Source organism: Nerophis lumbriciformis, linkage group LG07, assembly GCF_033978685.3.
Source record: "Nerophis lumbriciformis linkage group LG07, RoL_Nlum_v2.1, whole genome shotgun sequence".
Classification (NCBI taxonomy): domain Eukaryota; kingdom Metazoa; phylum Chordata; class Actinopteri; order Syngnathiformes; family Syngnathidae; genus Nerophis; species Nerophis lumbriciformis.
Genome location: NC_084554.2, coordinates 6,320,403 through 6,342,500, shown reverse-complemented (window position 1 = coordinate 6,342,500; position 22,098 = coordinate 6,320,403). Strand labels below are relative to the sequence as shown.

Here is a 22,098-nt window from a genome sequence, read left to right as displayed (position 1 = left end):
GTGGGTTCACAGCGTGGCACATATTTGTAACAGTGTTAAAGTTGTTTATACGGCCACCCTCAGTGTGACCTGCATGGCTGTTGACAAAGTATGCGTTGCATTCACTTAAGTGTATGTAAAAGCGGCAAATATTGTTTGACTAGGCCGGCACGCTGTTTGTTTGGAGGAACAGCGGACGTGAAGACAGGATGTAGAGGACGCTAAAGGCAGTGCCTTTAAGGCACGCCCCCAATATTGTTGTCCGGGTGGAAATCGGGAGAAATTCGGGAGAATTGTTGTCCCGGGAGATTTACAGGAGGGGCACTGAAATTCGGGAGTCTCCCGGGAAAACCGGGAGGGTTGGCAAGTATGGGTTAGGGTCAGGGTTAGAGGGTCAGGGTTAGAGGGTTAGGGTTATAATAAGGCCATGCCGAATAAGGCGTTAATAAGTACTTAATAATGACTAGTTAAGGAGCCAATATGTTACTAATTTGCATGTTATTTTCGATGGGAGACAGGTCTGGACTGCAGGCGGGCCAGGAAAGTACCCGCACTCGTTTTTTAAGAAGCCACGCTGTTGTAACACGTGCTGAATGTGGCTTGGCATTGTCTTGCTGAAATAAGCAGGGGCGTCCATGAAAAAGACGGCGCTTAGATGGCAGCATATGTTGTTCCAAAACCTGTATGTACCTTTCAGCATTAATGGTGCCTTCACAGATGTGAAAGTTACCCATGCCTTGGGCACTAATACACCCCCATACCATCACAGATGCTGGCTTTTGAACTTTGCGTCGATAACAGTCTGGATGGTTCGCTACACCTTTGGTCCGGATGACACGATGTCGAATATTTCCAAAAACAATTTGAAATGTGGACTCGTCAGACCACAGAACACTTTTCCACTTTGCATCAGTCCATCTTAGATGATCTCGGGCCCAGAGAAGCCGGCGGCGTTTCTGGATGTTGTTGATAAATGGCTTTCGCTTTGCATAGTAGAGCTTTAACTTGCACTTACAGATGTAGTGACAAACTGTATTTACTGACAGTGGTTTTCTGAAGTGTTCCTGAGCCCATGTGGTGATATCCTTTAGAGATTGATGTCGGTTTTTGATACAGTTCCATCTGAGGGATCGAAGGTCACGGTGATTCAATGTTGGTTTCCGGCCATGCCGCTTACGTGGAGTGATTTATCCAGATTCTCTGAACCTTTTGATGATATTATGGACCGTAGATGTTGAAATCCCTAAATTTCTTGCAATTGCACTTTGAGAAACGTTGTTCTTAAACTGTTTGCTCACGCAGTTGTGGACAAAGGGGTGTACCTCGCCCCATCCTTTCTTGTGAAAGACTGAGCATTTTTTGGGAAGCTGTTTTTATACCCAATCATGGCACCCACCTGTTCCCAATTAGCCTGTTCACCTGTGGGATGTTCCAAATAAGTGTTTGACGAGCATTCCTCAACTTTATCAGTATTTATTGCCACCTTTCCCAACTTCTTTGTCACGTGTTGCTGGCATCAAATTCTAAAGTTAATGATTATTTGCACAAAAAAAAAAGTTTATCAGTTTGAACATCAAATATGTTGTCTTTGTAGCATTTTCAACTGAATATGTGTTGAAAATGATTTGCAAATCATTGTATTCCATTTATATTTACATCTAACACAATTTCCCAACTCATATGGAAACGGGGTTTGTAATTTATGATGCCGTTAAACAACACAAGCATATATCTTTATAGTGGAGTGTGTACATTTTTCTTACACGATTGTGCTTGGTCACAGAATCTGTTAGGTGACTATTCCACTAAGGAAATATGTTGTCTGCATTCGTACAAACTGTCCGCCCCAAGGCAAGAACACCAAAGTGCAAGTGTCTCCATGTGAAAAGTATTTAAGGATATTTGGACTGGCAGACAGGGAGAGATTTTCATTTGGCGAACATCTCCTCCAGGTTGGCAGATAACACTGACATTTATTACCGTATTTTTCGGACTATAAGTCGCAGTTTTTTTCATAGTTTGGCCGGGCTCCAGTGCGACTTATATATGTTTTTTTCCTTTTTTATTATGCATTTTCATCAGGTGCGACTTATACTCCGAAAAATACGGTATTTATATATTGTTATTTACAGATAAACACTGACATGTATTATTTATATATGTTATTTACACATAAACACTGACATGTATTATCTATATATTGTTATTTACAGACAAACACTGACATTTATTATTTATATATTATTAGAGATGTCCGATAATGGCTTTTTTGCCGATATCCAATATTCCGATATTGTCCAACTCTTAATTACCGATTCCGATATCAACCGATACCGATATATACAGTCGTGGAATTAGGAGGGGAGCAGTGAGCAGCAGATGTGGCCGCGCCCGTGAATCATTTTTTGGTGATTTAACCCCCAATTCCAATCCTTAATGCTGAGTGCCAAGCAGGGAGGTAATGGCTCCCATTTTTTGTAGTCTTTGGTATAATTGTTGATCGCTCAACCCTGTAGATGCCCTGATTTGTCTGTATGTGGTCAACATATGCCGTTTGCTACTCACCAATGAAGAGTACCAGTGATGGCTGAGAGGCAAAGTGTGACGACAACCATAGAATAACTTTTTGACTTGGCCATCCATGTAGACCAACAGTAAATGATCTCGCTCAATTGTAAAGGTTTTTTCACAAGATAGAATAACAGATTGATTAAACTGTAAAATTACGTTATTAATTATCAAGACTTTTTAAATCATGACTTTTTTTTTTTTTGCTGGTGTTTAACACTTTTATGTTTTTATTTATGCCTTTTTATTATTTGATGGATAGTCCCTATTTCATTTCTATACCCATGTTATTGTTTATTTCCCAGCAGGCACAAGACATTGATACAACATTGGTTATACGTACATCCATCCATCCATCCATTTTCTACCGCTTATTCCCTTTGGGGTCGCGGGGGGCGCTGGAGCCTATCTCAGCTACAATCGGGCGGAAGGCGGGGTACACCCTGGACAAGTCGCCACCTCATCGCAGGGCCAACACAGATAGACAGACAACATTCACACTCACATCCACACACTAGGGCCAATTTAGTGTTGCCAATCAACTTATCCCCAGGTGCATGTCTTTGTTATACGTACATGTCTTTTAAATCTGACTTTGAAACAACGTTGCAAAATAGTTGTACTTGTAAATTGAGACAATGTTGATGTTGATGTCCAACGTTGTTGGTTGGGAAATTACCAAATTCCAATGGTCATATCATTAGAACAACCTGACATTGAATAAACGTTGTCAAAAAGCATGTTGTTTCAATGTTGTGTTTGTGTTGTAGAATAATGGTTGGGATATTGACCAAAATTAAATGCTCAAATCAACGTCAGAACCCAACATTGCTTAAACGTCATCAGAAAGCATGTTGTTTCAACGTTATGTTGGAGTTGCTCAACATCAGGACCTAATTCAACGAGTTCTCAACCTTGTTTCAATGTCTTGTGCCAGCTTGGTTGTACTTGATTTGTATTATTTGCTATTTTTAAACCTTTTTTTAATTTGTATTTGCACTACTACTATGGTGCAGTAGTTGTTTTTTTTAAATTGTGCTATATAAATAATTAATAATTACTTTGACCTTAACCTTCATCAAATGATCCATGTGGAGGGGGGCGTGGTCTGCGGGCCTGCCGCAGAGCGGGGTGTGTAAGGACCGGCCTCGAAGCCAGCGGCAGGTGAGTGGATTGCCCAGCTGGGGCTGGTTATCTAATCACCTGTCGCCCTTATTAGCAGCAGCCGGACCGAGACGCGTCGTTGGAGTTGGTGCTGGTGAGCGGACACAGACGCTGGACATTGCGAGAGAGAGAAGGCCAGAAAGACGACACGCCCAAAAGACTGAAAAGTCACGGAGCAGAGGCTGTCGTGTGTGCGTTCACAATAAAAGACATTGTTGAACCCTGAATACCGGGCTCTCGTGCAAGTGTGTGGTGATCTGAAGAACCCACTAGAGGGTAACCTCCATAATCCATTAATCAATAATTAAATTAGTTTAAAAAAAAACGTAATTTATTTTTTACCATATAGTTTAATTTACATCACAACCACTATATTTGTTAAAATGTATAATTATATAATTGGAATTATTTAATGCATGGACAGTTTATACATTATGTCACTTGTCATTGGGACACATAATTCATCATTTTAATATTTATTACATAGGCTCCATATTGGATTAAAGTACAAGCAAATATACAGCGTCTAATAGGACCACCTTAATACAGCAGAGGGCAGCCTCATCCAACATTAAAAAATAATTATTTATAGTTTTGTATTTGGTTCTTTTATTTCTCCACAATGACAGAGAGTAAAGAGGAGTGTGAGAAAGAAGGAAGGAAGGAAAGAAGCTCTTTGTGTGTTATAATTTTTTTTCCCTGCACAAGAATAATAAAGCATTACTATGAGGCGGACCTCCTTCTTTGAGGACCTCCTTCTTTGAGGTCAGTATGAAGTAGTTGTGATATTTATACTAGGATAATATTAATAGTGTGTCAGTATTAATGTATTAACAGACGTGTTTGAATATACACACGTCATACAATTATTTTGTTCAACTGTATTATTGTTGCAAAGGTTTAACAAACATAGCAAGGACTGCTGTATTACTGCTGGCCACAGGGAGGTGCTAAAGAGGCAACATAGAGGTTCATTAAATTAATTTTGGCAGAAAAAAAATAGATGTACTCCATGTAATCGCAAATTATGTTAACTTAAATATTGTCTAATTATGCAATAATATATTATCAGACATTCAAATCATGTTTTAAATAGAAATAAATACTAATAATAATTATTTCAAAGCAAGTTATCCATCAAATTGTGCAATGTAAAAGTAGCAATAGATTCAATGGTAAAATTGTTCAATTACTGTGGTTTTTACAGCATTTTTCTCTAAATGAAAAAAAAAACAGTACTTGTTTTACTGTAATAAAATGTGGTGCCGTTTTGGCATTTACAGTAATACACCCAAAAATCTACAGTTGTTGATTTGCGGTAAAAAAAAACACAACAAAAACAAAACAAAACTGGAAGCTCAGGTGCCACAATTTACTGTAAAATTGCAGTTATTTTATTTACAGTAAAAATTAAAAAAAAGGACATTTTACAGTAAAATTCGGGCAACTAAGGTGCCTTTTTAACCATAAAAATTTTTTTGTAAAATTGCTGGGTTTTTTATTTAAAATAATAAAAAAAAAAATTTACATCTTACAGTAAAATTCTGGCAACTGAGCTGACTTTTTAACCATAAAAAATGTACTGTAAAATGGCTGTTTTTGTATTTACCGTAAAAAAAACTCATGTGAATTTTACAGTAAAATTCTGGCAACTGAGCTGCCTTTTTAACCATACATTTTTTTTACTGTAAAATTGCTGTTTTTTTATTTACAGTAAAAAAACAATTGTACATCCATCCATCCATTTCTACCGCTTGTCCCTTTAGATTTTACAGTAAAATTCTGGCAACTGAGCTGCCTTTGTTAACCATACAAAATGTACTGTAAAATTGCTTTTTTTTTTATTTACAGTAAAAAAAACTAATGTAAATTTTACAGTAAAATGCTGACAACTGAGCTGCCTTTTTTAACCACAAAAAATGTACTGTAAAATTGCTGTTTTTTTTATTTTCAGCAAAAAAAACAAATATACATTTTACAGTAAAATTTTGGCAACTGAGCAGCCTTTTTAACCATAAAAAATGTACTGTAAAATTGTTGTTTTATTATTTACAGTAAAAAACAAATGTACATTTTACAGTAAAATTCTGGCAACTGAGCTGCCTTTTTTAACCATAAAAATGTACAAAGTACAGCTAAAATAGGTCAGTATGTTTAAAGGTTATGGTAAAATAAACACCTTCTTGTTTAATGAGTGTCATAATGTTCTTAAAAGAAGACACTTTAATCACGTGACATGACGTCAGCACATCCCGGCTGTTTGGAGACAAATAATCAGCAAAACACCTAAAACAATTGAGTAAAAAAAGCGATCTTTTGGTATGTCTCTGGCGATATTAATAACCACAGGTGACATTTAAACATATTAAGACATTACCAACAACATCAAAAAGCAGTGGAAAGTTGTACTTTATTTATTCGTCCTCTTTTCCCCGGACATGTCCTCTTTCTGTTGGATCCGGAGCATTAGCATGTAGCATTTTCTCCTTCTATGCCATTCTAACGTAGCGAAACAAGCAGAAATGACCACAATCGCCCCCTAGTGTACAAGAGGCACACTGCGTGTGGCCATTAGTCACATTGGAGATTAAAGGCCTACTGAAATGCGATTTTCTTATTTAAACGGGGATAGCAGGTCCATTCTATGTGTCATACTTGATCATTTCGCGATATTGCCATATTTTTGTTGAAAGGATTTAGTAGAGAACATCGACCATAAGGTTTGCAACTTTTGGTCGCTGATAAAAAAGCCTTGCCTGCACCGGAAGTAGCAGACGAGTAGCGTGACATCACAGGTTGTGGAGCTCCTCACATAGGGTGACCAGGTGTCCGGATTTAGGCCGGACACTCCGGATTTTTAATGCCCTGTCCGGCGTCCGGTGCAGCATCAAGCCGGACACGTATTTGTCCTCCTTTTTGAGGCACTAGGCTTGAAGAGCGGAGTTTCTTCATCTTTGCTGGGCTGCAGCGCAATAGCCAATCAAAGACCGTAAAAAATGCCCCCAACGCAGTAACATATCAAATGATTGGCTAAGAGCGGTGTCGAATACAAATCTGCTTATCATTGGTTAAAAAAGTAAACAAGGGTCCATGTGCTGCTGCGGCATAACATTGACAGAAAGTTAGCATCATGCCAAAACGCAAGACCTCGTTTAATTCTGAATGGATAAAAGAGCACAAATTTATAACGAAAAGCAGTCGAGACTCATTCCGTGGCTTCTGCACACTTTGTCGATGTGATGTCGACGTAAGTAGTCAGGGGAAAGCTGCAATTGAACGGCATGCGGGTGCGCGGATAAACATACAAGTAATAAATGTGCGGCAGGTACCTCTTTAATGAGGATATTTTTTCGTGAAGTTTCGTCGCCCCTGGATGACAAGATAACCGCTGCGGAGCTGTGCAAGGTGTACCATGCTGTAAAGCAGTGGTTCTCAAATGGTACCCTGGGGGTATGTAATGTAATGTAAGTTCATAAACTGAACATCAAATCAAGTAGGCTATTCCATTCATTACCATAAACCCAGAGTTTCCCCCATGCCATGATGGTTTGACCCTCACTAAAATGTCTGTCAAAAAGAACTGTGAAAAGAAATGCAACAATGCAATATTCAGTGTTGACAGCTAGATTTTTTTTGTAGACATGTTCCATAAATATTGATGTTAAAGATTGAACGGCAAGATTCAACAAGTTTTTAGTTATTTTATATATTTTTTTCCAAATAGTTCAAGAAAGACCACTACAAATGAGCAATATTTTGCACTGTTATACAATTTAATAAATCAGAAACTGATGACATAGTGCTGTATTTTACTTCTTTATCTCTTTTTTTCAACCAAAAAGGCTTTGCTCTGATTAGGGGGTACTTGAATTAAAAAAAATGTTCACAGGGGGTACATCACTGAAAAAAGGGTTGAGAACCACTGCTGTAAAGCATCACCAGTCCTACAGAAGTTTAGACTGCGGCATGAAAGTGGACCGGGAGATTTTCAGTGCCTAGCCCACAGCTAAAGGGATGGCCTGTGGCCGAACAAAAGCCAAGGCATTGTGCGAGAACGTCATCGCTCACTATTCGGTACAGGAACATACCGACTACATAAAAGAAAACAACCTACCCTTCTCCGTGGCAACCGACGCCTCAAATAAAGGAACAAACAAGTGTTTTCCCATTGTGGTAAGGTATTTTCACTTTGATGAAGGCATCCAACATGTCCTGTTGGATTTTTATAGTGACAGCAACGAAACGTCAGAAGCCATAACAAACCAGCTGCTGGCAAAACTTAAGATGTCTGGCTTAGAGGTGAAAAACATGTCTGCATATGCAGCAGACAATGCCAGTGTCAATTGTGGCAAACATAACAGTGTGTATCAGAAGCTGAAACTGAGCCAAAAAGATGTGCTCCCTGCAAACTGTTTGGCCCATATTCTGCATAACGCAACCAGATATGCAGCAAGCAGCCTTGATGTTGATGTGGAAACATTTTTGTGGCATTTTTTTTTTAAATTATATATGTTAACTACATTTAAGTCCACACATGTTATGCTTTGTGGCACTCTGCACTTGAAAAGATTCATCTCAGTGGTCACTTTTTGAACACCACAATGTATTGAATAAATACAAATACTGTTAACAAACACTTGACTTTAATATTTTTTCCTATTCAGGCACACAAACATCATCTTTAAACCACTCAAAATTGTACTATAAATAAGGTATACCAGAGTCCTATGTACACCATAGTAATTTATTGATATGTCGCATAATGTCCTCCTTTTTGGTGTCATGGAAATGGTCACCCTATCCTCACATCCGCACATTGTTTACAATCACGGCCACCAGCAGCAAGAGCGATTTGGACCGAGAAAGCGACGATTTCCCCATTAATATGAGCGAGGATGAAAGATTCGTGGATAAGGAAAGTGAGAGTGAAGGACTAGAGGGCAGTGGGAGCGATTCAGATAGGGAAGATGCTGTGAGAGGCGGGTGGGACCTGATATTCAGCTGGGAATGACTAAAACAGTAAATAAACACAAGACATATATATACTCTATTAGCCACAACACAACCAGGCTTATATTTAATATGCCACAAATTAATCCCGCATAACAAACACCTAACAAATAACCCGCCAATACAACTCAAACACCTGCACAACACACTCAATCCCACAGCCCAAAGTACCGTTCACCTCCCCAAAGTTCATACAGCTCATATATTTCCCCAAAGTCCCCAAAGTTACGTACGTGACATGCACATAGCGGCACACACGTACGGGCAAGCGATCAAATGTTTGGAAGCCGCAGCTGCATGCGTACTCACGGTACCGCATCTGCGTATCCAACTCAAAGTCCTCCTGGTAAGAGTCTCTGTTGTCCCAGTTCTCCACAGGCCAATGGTAAAGCTTGACTGTCATCTTCCGGGAATGTAAACAATGAAACACCGGCTGTGTTATCCGGCACAACAGTCAAGGGGTGCATTCTACGGCGGAGGTGCGTTATCCGGCACAACACCTGCCGCAATACACCGCTTCCCACCTCCAGCTTTCGTCTTTGCTGTCTCCATTGTTCATTGAACAAATTGCAAAAGATTCACCAACACAGATGTCCAGAATACTGTGGAATTTTGCGATGAAAACAGACGACTTAATAGCTGGCCACCATGCTGTCCCAAAATGTCCTCCACAATCCGTGACGTCACGCGCAGGCGTCATCATACTGAGACGTTTTCAGCAGGATATTTCGCGCAAAATTTAAAATTGCACTTTAGTAAGCTAACCCGGCCGTATTGGCATGTGTTGCAATGTTAAGATTTCATCATTGATATATAAACTATCAGACTGCGTGGTCGGTAGTAGTGGGTTTCAGTAGGCCTTTAATTTCCATATCTGCTCACTTGTGAAGTGAATTAGTGAATTATATTTATATAGCGCTTTTTCTCAAGTGACTCAAAGCGCTTTACATTGTGAAACCCAATATCTAAGTTACATTTAAACCAGTGTGGGTGGCACTGGGAGCAGGTGGGTAAAGTGTCTTGCCCAAGGACACAACGGCAGTGACTAGGATGGCGGAAGCGGGGATCGAACCTGCAACCTTCAAGTTGCTGGCACGGCCGCTCTACCAACCGAGCTATACCACCCCTTGTAGCCTTTAGGCTAAAATAAGGTTACCTCTTATGTCAACCAGGACTGCAGAATTGTTGATTGATGACTGTGGCGTTCTTAGTGTCATAGTGTGTGTAGCTAGTATGTTCCAATAGCAGCAGAAGTGCACTTTTTGGAGAGCTGTGTTATTTTCAGTTTTTTGCCCAAGGCACTGATTTTATTTAACACTATATTATTATTTAAAGTTAAAGTTAAAGTTAAAGTACCAATGATTGTCACACACACACTAGGTGTGGCGAAATTATTCTCTGCATTTGACCCATCACCCTTGATCACCCCCTGGGAGGTGAGGGGAGCAGTGGGCAGCAGCGGTGGCTGCGCCCGGGAATCATTTTGGTGATTTAACCCCCAATTCCAACCCTTGATGCTGAGTGCCAAGCAGGGAGGTAATGGGTCCCATTTTTATAGTCTTTGGTATGACTCGGCCGGGATTTGAACTCCCAACCTACCGATCTCAGGGCGGACACTCTAACCACTAGGCCACCTATAGTGATCACAGAGGCGGGTTGTTTTTGTGTTACTGTATATACAGTCAATATTTATTTATTTTATTTTGTTTTTTTAGGGGGGGTAACAACAGTCAATATTGATTTATTTTTTTATTTTTTTATTATAAAATAAAAGTGAGCTTTTGTTAAACCAAATATTGTGTTTTTTTCCACATACAACAACCTATCTGGATTCGATAAGAGAATCGATAAGGAATCGGTTCGATAAGAGGATTCGATAATGGGCTCGAACTCGATCATTTCTTATCAAACATCATCCCTACCGACTCCGAACCCTGGTTGGAACAAACTCTCTCTCCACACGACTCTGGAAAGGAGCACACATCAGTGACGCCAGTAAATACACAACATTGTTACTATGTCTTACATTGTTGTGTTCATATATGTTTATATTGTTCACAAAATGAAAGTTAAAATCATTGAATGATCTTGAAAACTTCCCCTGTATTTCCTGGGTGGTGTGATCAATACCAACATGTACAGTAACGCCCACAAACACTTGCACTTTGTCAGCAAAGTTCTTGTATAGAAAAAAAAGAAAAGAAAAGAAGAATGTTGCTGAGCTAATGCCCCGCCTATCCTCTCCCGAGCCACTAATCACTTCATCTGGGACACAAAGGACAAGACAAAAAGTGATAGACAGCTTTAAGGACTTCAACACAAAATGTATGCATCCTTTCTAACGGCCACTGGGGGGCAGTAGAGGTAACTATTCCAGCAAGGTTTTACAAGGTCTGACTCAAATTGCCTTCCTGGTTTGTGTGACTACACTCTGGCAACCCATGTTGTCTGATATTGTCCTCAAACATACATTTTGCTACTGTAATGGCACGCTGGAAAAGGTTGACATAGTCCCTAACCACAAGTACACACCTGTTGCCCTGAGATGTAACAGGTAACTCAGTAATATTCATAGCGGCAGATCCTATCATGCTGAAATGTACCATCTTTATCTCTCATGATGGTCACTGCGGTTAAGCAGCTTGGATCAAGCGTCCAGTCAATGTTTGGCTTTACCGTGTCTAATTTCACATGTCACTTTCCTTTTCTTGGATGCTTTGCCACCAGAAGATTCAGCCTCATAATCTTTCCCCTCCTCCCACTTTTAGTACTTTGGCCACAGCGAGTCAATCACATGAATTGCTTCAGCTTTGGTTTTTACTTCCTGATCCAACCCTGGCTTGGAATTTAACCCTGGCTTGGACTCTAACCCATGCAAGGCAGAACTGCCAGATATGACTGACTATCACAAACAGAAATAAAACTATAAAATGGGTGAAGTCAGCACAAAGTGTCAGATGGACAGAACAACTGTGCCAAGAGCCAAGGTCAAAGATTTTCTTCTGCTTGGAGACGGCACCATATGTAACATACACACACCTTGATGAGTTACCCACTAGATTTCTAAAGTCTGTGCTGAGCAGTTTGTCACCACAATTCCTTCATCTAGTTAACGTCTCACTTCAGACTGGAACATTTCCAAAGGCCTTAAAGGGGCTGTTTGCAACATTTATACCGATGTCTCGAGGGCGCTAACTTTCCAATTTATTTCACACAGCATATCCCTCCTTCTTTCAGCTTCTAGACCGTAATGATGTAACTACATACGTACGTAACACTTGGATAGGTTAGTGCATCTGCCTCACAATACGAAGCTCCTGAGTAGTCCTGAGTTCAATCCCGGGCTCGGGATCTTTCTGTGTGGAGTTTGCATGCTGCGTGGGTTCCCTCCGGGTACTCCGGCTTCCTCCCACCTCCAAAGACATGCACCTGGGGATAGGTTGATTGGCAACACTAAATGGTCCCTAGTGTGTGAATGTGAGTGTGAATGTTGTCTGTCTATTTGTGTTGGCCCTGTGATGAGGTGGCGACTTGTCCAGGGTGCACCCCGCCTTCCACCCGAATGCAGCTGAGATAGGCTCCAGCGACCCCGCGCGACCCCAAAAGGGACAAGCGGTAGAAAATGGATGGCTGGATGGATGGATAGTTAGCGTTAGCTGTCATTGAATGTAAATCCTATCCTAACAATAGCATGATTGCAAATTGTTTGTTGCCTCTCTTGGACTGCTTTTGTACGTGTGCACGCGTTCTCTGCACGTACGTGTTGACCAGACAGGGTGAGTGACCGCCGTAAACAACAATCATTTTGTACAGACCAGTAAACATTTTTATTATAAAGGTACAAGCGGTAGAAAATGGATGGATCGATGGAACCTTATAATGGTAAAAGTAATAGTCTTTATGCCACAGTATTGAACAACAATCTGCCCATATCAAACCTGCCAATTTTGGGCAAAGTCCTGAAAAAAGGTGTCTCTCAAAAGCTGGTGATGTGCAATACCACTGATTTTAATTCAGATCTGATACCGAGTAAAATCCAGGCTGGTATCGGCAATACGGGTCCGATACTGATACTTTACGCAAATATACTTAATGGGTCTGGTAATGTTTAAAAAGGAGTGCATTTTAAGTGTTGCTGATCTTGGGGAATCATCTTCAAACGATATAAAGTCAGAGAGCGAAACAAATAATGGTGATATTCTGCACTAAATGCATTATCTTGTCTATATTCAACTCTGTATGAAGTGTCTTCAAATAGTCTACATAAAAGGAAACATACACTTGCTGTTTTATAATACTGACTGACTCATTTTACTTGCCGGTAATTTTCATAAACAAATGACCGACTGAATGACTGAGCGCAGCACAACGTACGTACTTACCTCTGCGGGAGAAAAAGTAGTTCCCACCAATCGCGTTTCATTTTGCCAAGCTCTCAGTGATTTAGTAACTTTACACTGTGTTCATGTTCATGATATACATTATCTCAAATAACTAAAGTATCAAAACTATCAATATTTTGACTTGAGAATGGATATTAGAGCATAAAGAGCTGGTATCGGCCGTATTGAAATTTCAGTACATCTTTCCGTACATCACTACCAAAAGCTGGGTGACTTTCTCCTGTTTAACAATGTGTTTGATACTTTCCAATCAGGCTTTAGGTCCCACCACAGCACTGATACAGTGATACAGGGACAAATGATATCCGCCTGTGCGGATGCAGGACAAGTCTCAGTCTTGGCTCTGCTGGACCTGAGGGCTGCCTTTGACACCGTTGACCATACTATCTTATTACAGAGGTTACAAAAGTGGGTGGGAATATCCGGTTCTGCTCTTAACTGGTTCAAGTCCTATCTCGATCACAGGACATACTTTGTTGGAATTGGTAACTGTGTCTCTGACCAAATGGCTATGACCTGTGGGGTTCCTCAGGGCTCTATTCTGGGACCCTATTATTCAACGTGGACATGCTGCAACTTGCACACCTTGACACTGTGAATATTCATGAAAGACATAACAAGTCCACCATTGTTTATTCATTAATAAGTTGTATGACCGTAGTAACTAAGACAAATCTACATGTGTGACACGTTAGCCTGGTGAGAATGTTTCTTATACCACCCAGCCACCAATGTATGTGACACGGTTGTCCGGGAAGGGACAGTTCTGAGGTGGCACCACCTCAAAGGCATCTGGAATGCTGTCCTCCGAGTCCTTCGTCATAGGGAGGATCTTAGTGTTGTCTTGTGCTGTGGCATTTCCAGTTTTGCTGGGTTCAATGCCACAGTGTACAGCCAGCTTGGCCTAGATTGAGTGGAATTGCTGTGTGTTGGCATTGTTGTTGCAGCCTCCTGTTTATAATAAGAGAAGAGTACATTAATAACATTGTGCATTCGCACCCTCATCTTACATTATTATTGGCATATACATATATAGTTATTAATATTGTATTTCTTGAAATGCCTTATGCCTATATAAAAGATGAAACTATCAAATGTTTCTCTTTATTTCGTATTTTCAATTAAGAACACACAGCACATGATTTATGAAGGTAAACAAATGTAACGAACAATCCTTGATGTGATTAAATGAGTGAGTCATTAAAATATATCTTCGGTATCATTTTAAAGTTAAAGTCCCAACGATAGTCACACACACACTAGGTGTGGTGAAATTATCCTCTGCGTTTGACCCATCCCCATGTTCACCCCCTGGGACGTGAGGGGAGCAGTGAGCAGCAGCAGTGGCTGCGCTCGGGAATCATTTTGGTGATTTAACCCCCAATTTCAACCCTTGATGCTGAGTGCCAAGCAGGGAGGCGGTGGGTCCCATTCTTTGGTATGACTCGGTTGGGGTTTGAATTCACGACCTTTTAGTCTCAGGGCGGACACTCTAACCACAAGGCCACTGAGCAGGTCTTATGACCCGTTTACACTGCACACCAAATCTGATTATTTGTTTGCCCTCAAGTGACAAAGATCTGATTGTTTTTGACAGTCCAAACGCTCCAAAGTCCCACAACCACAACATCCGGTTTTGGTGAGCAAAGTCTATTTAAGACGACTGGATTTTTGGTGCATCACTTATCAGTAGTGCTCAAACAATAGTATAATAATGCTATATGTAATATATATATTTTTATTTGTATATATTATTTACTTTGATTCCAAAGAAATAGCAATTTTGAAGGACCGGGATTCACTCTGTGACGCATTTGCTTACACGTGAGTTGAAAAATAAAGCTCCTGTAGATCCACGCTGATGTCCGTGTCTCCTCTACTTAACAGCCATTAAAAGATTACAAATATATTACACTATATACATCCATTATATTACTTTCCTTTACTTTCACGTAAAAAACACTCATTTTTATGGTGTTGCGACTTGTATTTTATTTTGTGGTAGTAGCGACTTCCTCCCGGTCAACTTCACAGACAAAATATGAACTTCACACATAAAAACAACAGCAGACATGAATTGTAGATGAGACTAATATGTGTAGCAGGAAATCAACTGCAAACAAACTTATCCTTAACTTAAAGGGGAACATTATCACCAGACCTATGTAAGCGTCAATATATACCTTGACGTTGCAGAAAAAAGACCATATATTTTTTTAACCGATTTCCGAACTCTAAATGGGTGAATTTTGGCGAATTAAACGCCTTTCTATTATTCGCTCTCGGAGCGATGACATCGGGAAGCAATCCGCCATTTTCTCAAACACATTACAAACACCGAGTCAAATCAGCTCTGTTATTTTCCGTTTTTTCGACTGTTTTCCGTACCTTGGAGACATCATGCCTCGTCGGTGTGTTGTCGGAGGGTGTAACAACACGAACAGGGACGGATTCAAGTTGCACCAGTGGCCCAAAGATGCCAAAGTGGCAAGAAATTGGACGTTTGTTCCGCACACTTTACCGACGAAAGCTATGCTACGACAGAGATGGCAAGAATGTGTGGATATCCTGCGACACTCAAAACAGATGCATTTCCAACGATAAAGTCAAAGAAATCTGCCGCTAGACCCCCATTGAATCTGCCGGAGTGTGTGAGCAATTCAGGGACAAAGGACCTCGCTAGCACGGCAAGCAATGGCGGCAGTTTGTTCCCGCAGACGAGCGAGCTAAAACCCTGGATGTCTTGGCTCACACCGTCTCGAAGATGATCAAGAGAAGAATATCGACCATAGCTTCCCTGGCCTGCTGACATGAGGGTATGTCTCCAGAATATATTAATTGATGAAAATTGGGATGTCTGCACTCTCAAAGTGCATGTTGTTGCCAAATGTATTTCATATGCTGTAAACCTAGTTCATAGTTGTTAGTTTCCTTTAATGCCAAACAAACACATACCAATCATTGGTTAGAAGGCGATCGCCAAATTCGTCCTCGCTTTCTCCCGTGTCGCTGGCTGTTTCGGTTCTGTGTCGGTTTCACTTGCATACGGTTCAAACCGATATGGCTCAATAGCTTCAGTTTCTTCTTCAATTTCGTTTTCGCTACCTGCCTCCACACTACAACCATCCGTTTCAATACATGCGTAATCTGTTGAATCGCTTAAGCCGCTGAAATCCGAGTCTGAATCCGAGCTAATGTCGCTATAGCTTGCTGTTCTATGCGCCATGTTTGTTTGTGTTGGCATCACTATGTGACGTCACAGGAAAATGGACGGGTGTATATAACGATGGTTAAAATTAGGCACTTTGAAGCTTTTTTTAGGGATATTGCGTGATGGGTACAATTTTGAAAAAAACTTCGAAAAATAAAATAAGCCACTGGGAACTGATTTTTAATGGTTTTAACCCTTCTGAAATTGTGATAATGTTCCCCTTTAAACTTAATGTTTAATTAGTGGAGCCCTCAGATGTAAAGACATTGGTGCATCTAATGGTTTCTTCTCTAAATGCTTGTGAGTGTCAAATGAAGAGAGGTCAGTAACGTCTTGCTGATGATAAATGCTTTCAATCTTCAAAAACAATATTTTTATTAAGAGTGTAAAAATCCACTCCATTCCATTTGAAATATCTTTTTTAATGGTCGCTTTTATATTTGCCGCTAAACCTTTCTGCACCGATTCAGGTAAGTAAACAGTAGCCTAATGGGACTCTAGACCAGGGCTAGCCAACCCGTGGCTCGCGAGCCTCATGCTCTTTGGCTGGTTTCATGCGGCTCTTAACTCTATTAGAAAAAATTAAAATAAAAAATAAAAAATTACAAATTTTAAAATACAAACCCCGTTTCCATATGAGTTGGGAAATGGTGTTAGATGTAAATATAAACGGAATACAATGATTTGCAAATCCTTTTCAACCCATATTCAATTGAATGCACTACAAAGACAAGATATTTGATGTTCAAACTCATAAACTTTATTTTTTTTTGCAAATAATGATTAACTTAGAATTTCATGGCTGCAACACGTGCCAAAGTAGTTGGGAAAGGGCATGTTCACCACTGTGTTACATGGCCTTTCCTTTTAACAACACTCAGTAAACGTTTGGGAACTGAGGAGACACATTTTTTTAAGCTTCTCAGGTGGAATTCTTTCCCATTCTTGCTTGATGTACAGCTTAAGTTGTTCAACAGTCCGGGGGTCTCCGTTGTGCTATTTTAGGCTTCATAATGCGCCACAAATTTTCAATGGGAGACAGGTCTGGACTACAGGCAGGCCAGTCTAGTACCCGCACTCTTTTACTATGAAGCCACGTTGATGTAACACGTGGCTTGGCATTGTCTTGCTGAAATAAGCAGGGGCGTCCATGGTAACGTTGCTTGGATGGCAACATATGTTGCTCCAAAACCTGTATGTACCTTTCAGCATTAATGGCGCCTTCACAGATGTGTAAGTTACCCATGTCTTGGGCACTAATACACCCCCATACCATCACAGATGCTGGCTTTTCAACTTTGCGCCTATAACAATCCGGATGGTTCTTTTCCTCTTTGGTCCGGAGGACACGACGTCCACAGTTTCCAAAAACAATTTGAAATGTGGACTCGTCAGACCGCAGAACACTTTTCCACTTTGTATCAGTCCATCTTAGATGAGCTCAGGCCCAGGGAAGCCGACGGCATTTCTGGGTGTTGTTGATAAACGGTTTTCGCCTTGCATAGGAGAGTTTTAACTTGCACTTACAGATGTAGCAACCAACTGTTATTACTGACAGTGGGTTTCTGAAATGTTCCTGAGCCCATGTGGTGATATCCTTTACAGATGTCGCTTGTTGATGAAGTACAGCCTGAGGGATCAAAGGTCACGGGCTTAGCTGCTTACGTGCAGTGATTTTTTTCAGATTCTCTGAACCCTTTGATGATATTACGGACCGTATATGGTGAAATCCCTAAATTCCTTGCAATCGCTGGTTCAGAAAGGTTTTTCTTAAACTGTTCAAAAATTTGCTCACGCATTTGTTGACAAAGTGGTGACCCTCGCCCCATCCTTGTTTGTGAATGACTGAGCATTTCATGGAATCTACTTTTATACCCAATCATGGCACCCACCTGTTCCCAATTTGCCTGTTCACCTGTGGGATGTTCCAAATAAGTGTTTGATGAGCATCCCTCAACTTTATCAGTATTTATTGACACCTTTCCCAACTTCTTTGTCACGTGTTGCTGGCATCAAATTCTAAAGTTAATGATTATTTGCAAAAAAAAAAAAAAGTTTATCAGTGTTGTCTTTGTAGCATATTCAACTGAATATGGGTTGAAAATGATTTGCAAATCATTGTATTCCGTTTATATTTACATCTAACACAATTTCCCAACTCATATGGAAACGGGGTTTGTATATACATAACATTTTTGATGTCGGAGGCCCACGTTGCTGTGTTACTGTACTGTAGTATATCTACTGTCCCTGGCGTTCGCCGGGACGAAAAACACTACATTTCCCAAAATGCAGCGCGACCGAGACACACGGCCGCTTCATTGACTTCCGCTCAGCACAAAGAGGGCGTTTTCTCAAAATCCAGCTTGTAAAACACCGTGGCGTTCAACACGCGGCCTCTTCTAGCGGCCGTGATCGTGTTCATCACGAAAAAAAAAGGAAATACTTGGATTACAATACTCGGATTACTTTTTTTGCTCGGCTTAAGCCGGTTAGAGTTGCACATAAGAAGAAGAAGAAGAAGAAGCCGAAGCCGGTTTGAGTGAGGTCAAAGGTGCATGTGCGTGAGATCACAGTAGTAAACCATTTGTGACAAGTTCACTCTCAAAATGGCAGGGAAAAAAAGCACAGCAAAAGGAAAATAAGAAGAACACAGGGAATTTTAACAGAGTGGGAGAGTTTATATTGTTTTTGTTGAACGTAACGGCAAGCCATTCTGCCTTATACGTCAGGCGTCATTAGTGCATTTCAAAGCTTCAAATCTTCAGCGTCACTTTAGCTTACTCTATGCCAGAGATATCCAAAGTGCGGCCCGGGGGCCATTTGCGGCCCGCAGCTAATCGTTTACCGGCCCCCCACACATTCTGCAAAAATTGCAAAACTGATAGTATTGCAAAAATAAAAAATAAAAATTTAAAAAAGTGGAATGGGGTGAAATCTAACTAGAAAAAGTTGCAATGTTGACACAAAAGCTGCCATGCAGGCTGTTTTTTTTTTTCTTTTGTCTTTGTTTATTTTTATTTTTTTTGCCATTACTCAAAAAAAAAAAAAAAAAATACAAAAAATCTATGTTACAATGAATTATTACTTAAAAAAAAATCACTTTAAAATGTTTTATGTGGAAAAAATATTGCATATATTGTGTGGTTGCCATATAAAACATCAAAGTTTTATTTGACAAAAGAGCATAAAACAAACAAAATGATAGTTCAAACGTAAAGTCGACAGATATATCTGAAGTTGATCTCGTAATTTAAGTGTGAAAAGTAAAAAAAAAAAAAAAAGTAAAAATGTATCACTTTATGAGTGGGAGACCTCTTGGATCCCAAATATATTTAGTGGGATTTTATTTAACTTTTCACTGTGATTACTCAAAAATATTAAAGAATTCAAATCAATGGTGTCCTGCATTATTGATCTTTTAGGGCTCTAATGACTAAATACTGCATATTTCAGTTTTACTATAAAAAAAACAAAGTTGTCTTTGACAAAAAAGGCATAAAATCTGTTTTTTTTTTACTTGATATCAACCTGAAGTTGATATAGAGATATACTGTAAAAAAATAAATAATAATTTGACTTACTTTTAACATTTTAATGACTGAGACCCTTGACCGTTGACTGGTCCCCGGGAGCCCTAAAGGTTAAAAAAAAAAATCTATATATTTTGTTATGGTTTGAAAATGCAAAATATCAAAATGGCCCCCGTATGCTTAAATTCTTCCGTGTGTGGCCCTCAGTGGAAAAAGTTTGGACACCCCTGCTCTATGCTCTATGAACCCCTGAGGCCGACTCAGCGAACCCCTAGGGTTCCATGGAACCCAGGTTAAGAACCACTGGTTTAGTGATTGACAATAAGATAACAAGAAATGTGTTTTTTAAATATGGCCACTCCTCCACCTTTTCCAGGACGATGGCATGGGAAGACATTATATGCATTAATAGCAACGTCCTTGTCAGAGACTGCTTTACTTAGCCACCTTAAGATAAGATAAGGAAGTCTGCATTTTCTTGCTGGAATCCAGATTTTGACTAAGTCTAATTTTGGCAGGAGACTCCTATTATTGAAATGGAGGCCTGACCCGGCTCTAAATTCATCAGCAGTACTGATGTTATTGAAGCTGGGTCCTGGATTTGGTTGCACATTGCCTGATAGCAGAAGTAAAAGCAATATCAAGATTTTCTGTTTCATTTTGTGAGATAACCCAATGAAAACATTCTTTGGCGGAATTTGCGGCCCACAGATAATCTTTTAACGGCCCACGACACATTCTACAAATAATATATATAAAAAACAAATAGTGTAATAAAAGAGGTGAATTGTAACAAAGAAAAGTTGCATTGTTGATTCTAATAAAGCTGCCATGCAGGTTGTTTTCTCTTTAAAGCTGTCATTGCTCAAAAATAATAATGAATCAAACTCAATGTTATTATCAATTATTTAATCTATTCAAGGCTCCATACGTCACTTAAAACATTTGACTTCAAAATATTTTTCCGGGAAAATATTGGATATTTTGTGTTTGCCTTAAAAACAAAAGGTTTTTGACTAAAAGGGCAAAAACAAATAAAAAATGAAGAAGCTGTCACATACTCGCATGGCTGCTCTAGTTGTGACCCCAAGATGCAGGAGACAGGAGGACGACGTGCAGGTGAGAGTCTTTTAATTCCCACAGGGAGCACAAGGAGGTGCAGCAGGGAAGTGCACAGAAGCATAAGCAGCATACAGCAAACCAGAGTAACCTTTAACAAAACAATCCTTGAGCCCTGACTGGAGGGCGAAGCAGGCATAAATAGAAGCCAGCTGGTTAGTTCAAGTTAAAGTAGCAATGATTGTCACACACACACTAGGTGTGGTGAGATTATCCTCTGCATTTGACCCATCACCCTCACCCCATGACCAGGTGTGGCCAGGCTGCCAATCAGCGACAGGTGAGGAGGGAAAAGCGCTCAGGGAGACAAACAGGAAGTGGGACCAAAATAAGAGCGCTGACTAGGAGATAAACACAAACGCAAACAGACCATGTGACACCTGACGTGACAGGTCGTCACAGAAACGAGGGATGGATCTGAAGTTTATCGAGAGACTTAAGTGTTGAAAGTAAAAAAATAAATACATTTTTAACATTTTTATGAATTATTGACCTATTTAAGATTGCAATTACGTTTAGTAAAAATTATTATTTAGTGGTTTTGCCATAACAAAACAGGGTTTTGACAAAAAGGGCATAAAATATTAAAAAAAGAATATGATATGGACAGATAAGCCTGAAACTGATCTAGGGATTTAAGTGTTGAATGAAAAAATACAAGATAAATAAAAATGAGCTATTTCTACCATTGTTATGAGCGAGAGCCTTCCTGGTCGCCAAGAAAGCAGTGCGAGGCGAGTGTAGAACAAACGGATTTATTGACAGAGATGTGACACAATGTGATATTGATCATAAGCAGCGGCCATTCAAAGAAAGAAGAAATCCTCGTCATGATGTCAAGGCCATGAAACGTGAGCCCCGAATGATTTTCTAGCCACCAACGTTTGATGTTGAAAGTATTTTAACGGCCAAAGAAGAATAGATGGAATAGCGTGAGGAGCAGTGGGATGAAGAACAAAGCACATCTCCATGACGTCCCTCAGCGATGGAGACATCTCTCTGTGTTCCAGTGCACAAAGCATCCTGGAGGAAGAAGATGACTCAGCACATTCCCAACAGAAGCAAGTTGAACATCATCTTCACACAAGAACATTTGGAGGTGCAGACTTAC

General features: G+C 40.0%; 1 pseudogene; it reads right to left on the bottom strand.

Moving 5' to 3' along the window:
- LOC133609873 (uncharacterized) overlaps positions 1 to 13,947 on the bottom strand; it is a 29,480-nt pseudogene extending 15,533 nt beyond the window's left edge.
- Positions 13,948 to 22,098: the final 8,151 nt, after the last annotated feature.